Source organism: Anomalospiza imberbis, chromosome 2 (assembly GCF_031753505.1).
Source record: "Anomalospiza imberbis isolate Cuckoo-Finch-1a 21T00152 chromosome 2, ASM3175350v1, whole genome shotgun sequence".
Lineage (NCBI taxonomy): Eukaryota > Metazoa > Chordata > Aves > Passeriformes > Viduidae > Anomalospiza > Anomalospiza imberbis.
Window position 1 is genome coordinate 8,448,124 of NC_089682.1, and position 6,069 is coordinate 8,454,192.

A 6,069-nucleotide genomic window follows, 5' to 3' on the forward strand; every position below is an offset into this window, starting at 1 on the left:
AAAAGAAAAAAAAAAAAAAGGAAAACAGACCCAAAACCTTTAGGAAACTTGTGCTCCTTTCAGCAAGCAGCCAAAAAGAGCCAAGGCATTCCTCCACAATCCTCTGTGTGCACAGCTGAGGAGGAGGCAGCAGCAGCAGCAAGGTGAGAAGTGTTCCCCAGTGCTGGTAGCAAGACAGATTCCTCACTGGCCTCTCCTTACACCAGAGCCAAGGTGGGCTCAGGAGCTGTGCTGCTTCCCATAGGGGTGTTTGCCATCCCCACAGCGCAGGCTGCCAAGATCCTCTTGGGACACCAGGCAGAGTCATGGCAGAAGTAGGGGTGGGCTTCAGGTGGCAGTAAATGGACTAAAATCTCCTCTCCTTCCTCATGTGCTGCTGAGCTGCTGCTCTCAGGCTGAGATAGCTCAGACTCAGGGAGAGGATTTTTCTGTTCCCTGCTTGAAGTGAAGCAGTGGCAAAAACAATCAACTGGTACAAAAAATAATTAATTAATTCCCTGTCCCTGAACTTTAGAAGAAATGTGGTATTTTTTTTTACAAGGCTGGGTCTTGTTTCAGCAAAGAAGTTTTGGCCACTGGAGCACTAAGCAGATGAAAGGAAAAGGCTGGGATCCACGCTGAAGCAGCCTCCATGCTGGCGCTACAGTGCTGAGCCAATCCATCTCCACTGGAGTTCACAGCCTCTTTGATCAATCTCATCTTTAAAAATACCAACGCTCCGGAAGGCTTGGGAACTGCTTAATGTTCCTTCATTGTTTTCCAAGCCATTAAAAACAGAAGTATTAGCTGCTGCATACTTTTTGTCTTGTTTGGAAGTAAAAAAAGAGAAGCAGTGGAAAGCTAAAAACGCAGATTAAAACGATTAAAAATAACGGAGCAATGAAAGTCAAACTGTTGGCTCTAAAAATGTTGATGCCTTGCATTGCTGTAGGCATTATATTCATATGAATGAGAGCAGAGGGCCCTGCTACCTGCCTCTGTGATGAACTGTGTGTGTCATTACATGTGGCTGTTGCATTAAATCTGGAAGGATTGCCTTCTGCTTGTGCGGCAGCCGGGGCTGCTTCTTTGGTGATACAGCATAAGGTGATTCCTCTAAAAAGAGACTCACCTGGGACCAGTTTTGGGGCACAGGAGGGTTTTTTTTTTTTTCTGGCACTTTTCTATTTTTTTTTCCCCCAAAGAGTTCTGTGAATTGCTGGTCTGGTCTCAGATCTCTCTGCAGAGGTGCCCCAAGCCCTCCTGCATGTGCTCATGTGGTTCATAGGTGATTTTTCCTGAATTGGCCGCGGCTCTGTGAACCCACATGTGTGCCCCGCCAGTCCAAGGCTGATGGAAACCCTGCCAGAGCTTCAGGAACCTCTGCTGGAGTCTCACTTTTCTTTCTCTGCTGAGGCCTTTACCCTAGCATCAGATCATCTCAGCCACAGGGTTTTAGGTAGCCAGTCCAAAGCTTTACTTCTATTTGAGCCACGAGGAGTGCTCATATATCTAGCAAGAATTAAAAGACCATCCAAAAGCTGGGGCTTTTCTTGTGAAATGACTGTGTGGGTTTAGGGTACTTCTTGACCAATAGGTTTTACTTGCAAGCCAGCTACACATTTAACACCATTGTGGAAGATCTGGGTAGGTTTAGAGCAGGCATGCAGGCTTCCTGCTTGTCTCACATGCCTGATGAATTCATTCTCAGTAGCTGCCAAAGGCTGCTTGCCCCTGGCCTTCACTCTGTTTTCTGGTGGCCAAGCTGGTGCACTCCTGGATTTTATAGCATATTTGACTCAATCCCACCCTTCTGATGGGATATTAAGCAAATATTTTTTAACTCCTTCCCTTCCCACACCATGGCTTCTAATTAAAGAAACCAATGTCACAGGAAGATGAGTTGTCACACAATCAGATCATCACTGAAGGTGACAGGACCAGCCTGCAACCCAGCTGGGAGGGTCAACCCTTCCCTTCCTGGGGGCTAACACTTGTAGGCAAAACAAAACCCGCTTAATTTTGAGAGAGCCTGGGTGAAAGTTTTTGCTGGCTAGGCTAAAATTTGTCACCATTTACTTTCCAGCATTTGCAGATGTGAACATTTGTCTCACTACAGGGTCTGAAGCTGGGGCAAAAATAATTTCATCACATGTAAAAGGTGTAGGTTTTCTCGTCACCTGGCACACTCTCACCGTTTTCTTCATCCCCTCTGCTGTGTCTCCTGAAAGGCTGGTGCTGAGCCAGAGGTGAGAAAAGGCTGAAATTAAAAGAGGATTTGGATGCTTTGTCAAAGCTTATCAGAACTCCGCTGGTTTGCAGCGCGAGGCCACGGTGCCAGCCCTTTCTTACGAAACGCTGGCTATTTCTGGCTGCTCTTTTTCAGCCTTCCCAGATGCGAGCAGAGCTCCCTGCGTGTTCCTGGCTCCTCTCCAGCTGGTTGCTGGCAATGCTGTGCTGGTGAAGCTGGAATGGCATCATGTGGTGGGGCAGGGAACAAGGGGACCTGGCTTGCCGGTGGATTTAAATGCCTGGGATGCCTTTACTGCCGTGGAGGAGTTGCAAAGATGGTTACACATGCAGACCAGGCTGTACTTCAGCGTGCCTGAGGAGTGTAAAGGGCAAAGACAGGTCTTTGGAGCCTTGGATAAAGCAGCAGTCTGTTCACTCTGCTCTGAACCTGTTTGGAACTGACCTGTGGTTTCTTGCATGAGGACGGGAAGGGGGTGCCAGGCTACGCAGTAGTGCCTGTTGCTAGAAGCCCTGCTGGGTCTCAGTTTTGTGAGCAATCCCTCACTGCAGCTCATGCTCCAAGGGCAGTGCCACAGCACTGTCCCCTACTCCCAGGCCCTTTCCCACAAGCACAACGTGCTCAGCTTGCTGTCCAGCTGCCCCTGAGGCTGTGACAGCAGCTCTCAGGGTGCTCCTGGCACAGTGGGCAGGCTGCAGCACAAAGCATGTCACAGACCCTTGGCTCAGACCAGCATGCAAGATTTGAAAAATGGAGCCCCTGGAAGATCCTGGAATCAAGCACCTCTGAGTTTTGGGGCAGCCTGAGGGGATGTGGAATCCAGCCCTGATCCAGGTCCATGAGTATATGGCAGCAGCTATAAACATTCTTAGGATGTGTGGATTACAGTCTGAATGTTAATGTGGCCCATTTCTTCCAAATGGAGAGAATCCTGGCTATTGCAGAGCAGTAGGTTATTAAAATGGATTAGATTTTTATATACTGGACATAGCAGCAGCTGGGGTGTATGGCAGGGCAGGTAAATATTCCTATCTGAAAGCGTGGCTTCTGCCTATTCATCAGTAAAAGCTTATTTCTGACATTTCTTCTGGAACAGCTTCATAACGATACCCAGCCTTCTCTCTGGAAGACCAGATATACAGCAGCAGCTCCCAGAATGGCAAATCTGCCTTGTTCTTCCTTTAATTACCTCACTGCTAAGGGAAAAAAAAAAATGACACACTTTTCTTGCAAGCGGAGATTAAGCAGAAATTCAACTCCAGCTCGAAACTGTGGCTCCCAGCTCTGATTTTAAACAAACAGCAAAAGAAATTCCTAATGCCTAAAGCCAGCAACCTCAGGCCATGTGGAAGTTCTCCACATCACTAACCTGATTTCCCAAGGTGATGAGTTGCAGAAGGTCACCTAACCTGACATGAATTATCTGTTAAAAAATAAAAAAAGAAAAAAAGCCTTTCAGAGACAGATGCCAAAGCATGCAAATTTTATTTAGTAACAGGTCCAGTGGATCTCAGCGGGTGACCAGCACTTTGGGTCAGTGTCAGAGCTGAGGGATTTCAGCCAGACCCAGGCTTGCTGGGTGGATGCTCGGGGCTGGCTCAGGCACTGCCCCAGTGTCCAGGTCCCCCATGAGCCTGGAACTGGGGCCAGACTGACCTGTGACTATCTGGCTTCCAGGCTGAACGTGGCTTGCTAAAATATTAGAGTGGAGCTCAATTGTGGATTTGCTGCAGAAAGAAACTGAGACACAGTTTTCCATCCTGCTGGACAGTGCCCAGATATTAGGCAGGAGCATATCCCCCAGGGATGGAGGTTACTCTGCTCCTGTGTAAATAGCAGCATCCCCACAGAATCAGGGACAGAGTATGATGGATTTGACAGTTTTAGGAGGAGAACACCACTTAGGGATGTGGAGGCCCTACATGAACAAATAGCTGATATGCTAATATTTTTTAATCACTGGTTTATATTTAACCACTTTGAGGGCATTTGTGCTCCTCCCCTTGGAGAATGGTCCTTGAGTCCTCCAGCGAATGATACTTGAATTTCCCTTCCCCACAGAGATGTTTCTTCATGGAAGTGACTCTATGAAACAGATAGATATTAATGATTTTTTTTAGAAACAATTTCTGCATACTTTTTTCTTGCCAAAGCTGTTTTCTAGTTTAAACTTCAGCTGAACTGAATAATCTTGGCTTCCTACAAGCTGCATTTCTCTGTGAATAAATAATTTTCCAGTTCTCCCTCCTTCAGATCTTATGTCCCATGGTATGCTTGGAATATCTCTGCAGAGATGCACGGCATCATTTTCCATATGGATCTGCAATCAGTTCCTTTATCGTTTGGCATAAACGATTGCACGAAATTAGTGCCTGAGGAAAGGGAGTGTGAACATTCCCTAGCACCCCCCGTGGGACTCTGCAGCGCTCTGATCTGGGCCTCCAGCTCTCACCACAGAGAGTTTCTGCCTCTCGGTGTGTACGGCTCTTGCTGCTATGGGGAGTGCTCTCAGCATAGGCAAAGGCCCCGTCCCTCCTCCAACCTTGTCACAACGCTCTCCCCTCCTCCTGAGCAGAGATGTCATCCCTACCGCCCTGCCAGTCTCCTGACAGCGCGGGAAGTCCAGACACAGATGTTCCTCTTGATCCCGGCCTCACACTTGGCAGCTGGTTCCCTCTGAGACATGCCATTGGGCCAAAACACACACACCGAGTTTTATTTTTAATTCAGAGCTTTTCCTAGCAGCCAAAGTTGTGTAATTCTGCCCTTCCCTTTCCCCTTCCCTCTTTTTTTTTTGACACCAGTGCGTGCTCGGGTTACACACTGTGCTAGGTACCAGTGGCTCTATTTTTACACCTCCTCCTAGCTCAGCTGCTGGCTCTGTGGTTTTTGATGCCGTATGCAAACTGCAAAAAGAAGCACCCGTTGTAGCCCAGAGCCACCCACAGCCAGCAGTTCCCAGAGCCCTGCCTGAGGCTGCTTTGGCCTCTCTGCCTGCCCCAGGCTGCCACTGTAGTTCAGCCATGGTCACAGGGTTGTCCGATAGCACTGTTGCCCTCCAGCTGCATCAGTCTGGTTGGTGGGCATTGTCCCCCCGAGCCCAGCTCCCAGTGCCTGGGAGTCCCCAGCTCCCTTTGCTGACAAGTCTCCCTCCTTGGAATACCTGGGACAGCTGTGCTTCTGCAGGTCTGTGCTCATCTCCTCTGCAGGTGCTTTCTCAGGCATGGCACCCTCTCTGTGATTGCTGTGCAGAGGGGAAAGCTGGGCTAGCAGAGACATCAGATGCTTTTTAAACTTCCCTCCACTTTTCACATGCTCCTTGAATTATCCTTGCTCCCTAGCAGTCACAGGCACGGTGCAGACACACAGCTCTCAGCCATCCCTCCTCCGAACCCTAGGGTACTTCAGCATTCCCCACCCCTTGGGATGCCTGGGATGGACACCCTCTCCCGACTTTCCGACGCCTCTCCAAACCCCATTTCCCAGTGCCAGGCTGCAGTGCTGGGCTGCACATGCAGCCTGCCCTCAGCAGCCAGGGCCACCTGCCTGCCACCCACGAAGGGAAGTGGTCCCAGCCTCCCTCCCCTGTGGCTGCAGAGCCAGAGACCCTTTTATGTGACACCAGCTACTGCTGTCGTTGAACTGATGACTCGAAAGTGCTCGGCACAGGGTGGAAAGGGAAAAAATGGCAACTGCAATGTAATTAATGCTGTAACAACTTGTTTCCCCCTTGGAGAATTATACCATTAGCTGCTTCAATTGTGCATGAAATATAAATTACATTACTCAGAGGCATCATGTCTAAGCAGATACAATCCTAAGTGACACGGCTTGCCACA

The 6,069-nt window shown here is 49.0% G+C and overlaps 1 long non-coding RNA gene across 1 annotated transcript; it reads right to left on the reverse strand.

Moving 5' to 3' along the window:
* Window positions 1-1,296: 1,296 nt before the first annotated feature.
* On the reverse strand, window positions 1,297-4,795 carry LOC137468247 (uncharacterized). The gene is made up of 3 exons (XR_010995828.1): window positions 3,887-4,795; window positions 3,600-3,653; window positions 1,297-2,239 (listed from the first exon to the last, which is right to left on the reverse strand). It is a non-coding gene; the product is annotated as an uncharacterized lncRNA (long non-coding RNA).
* Window positions 4,796-6,069: the final 1,274 nt, after the last annotated feature.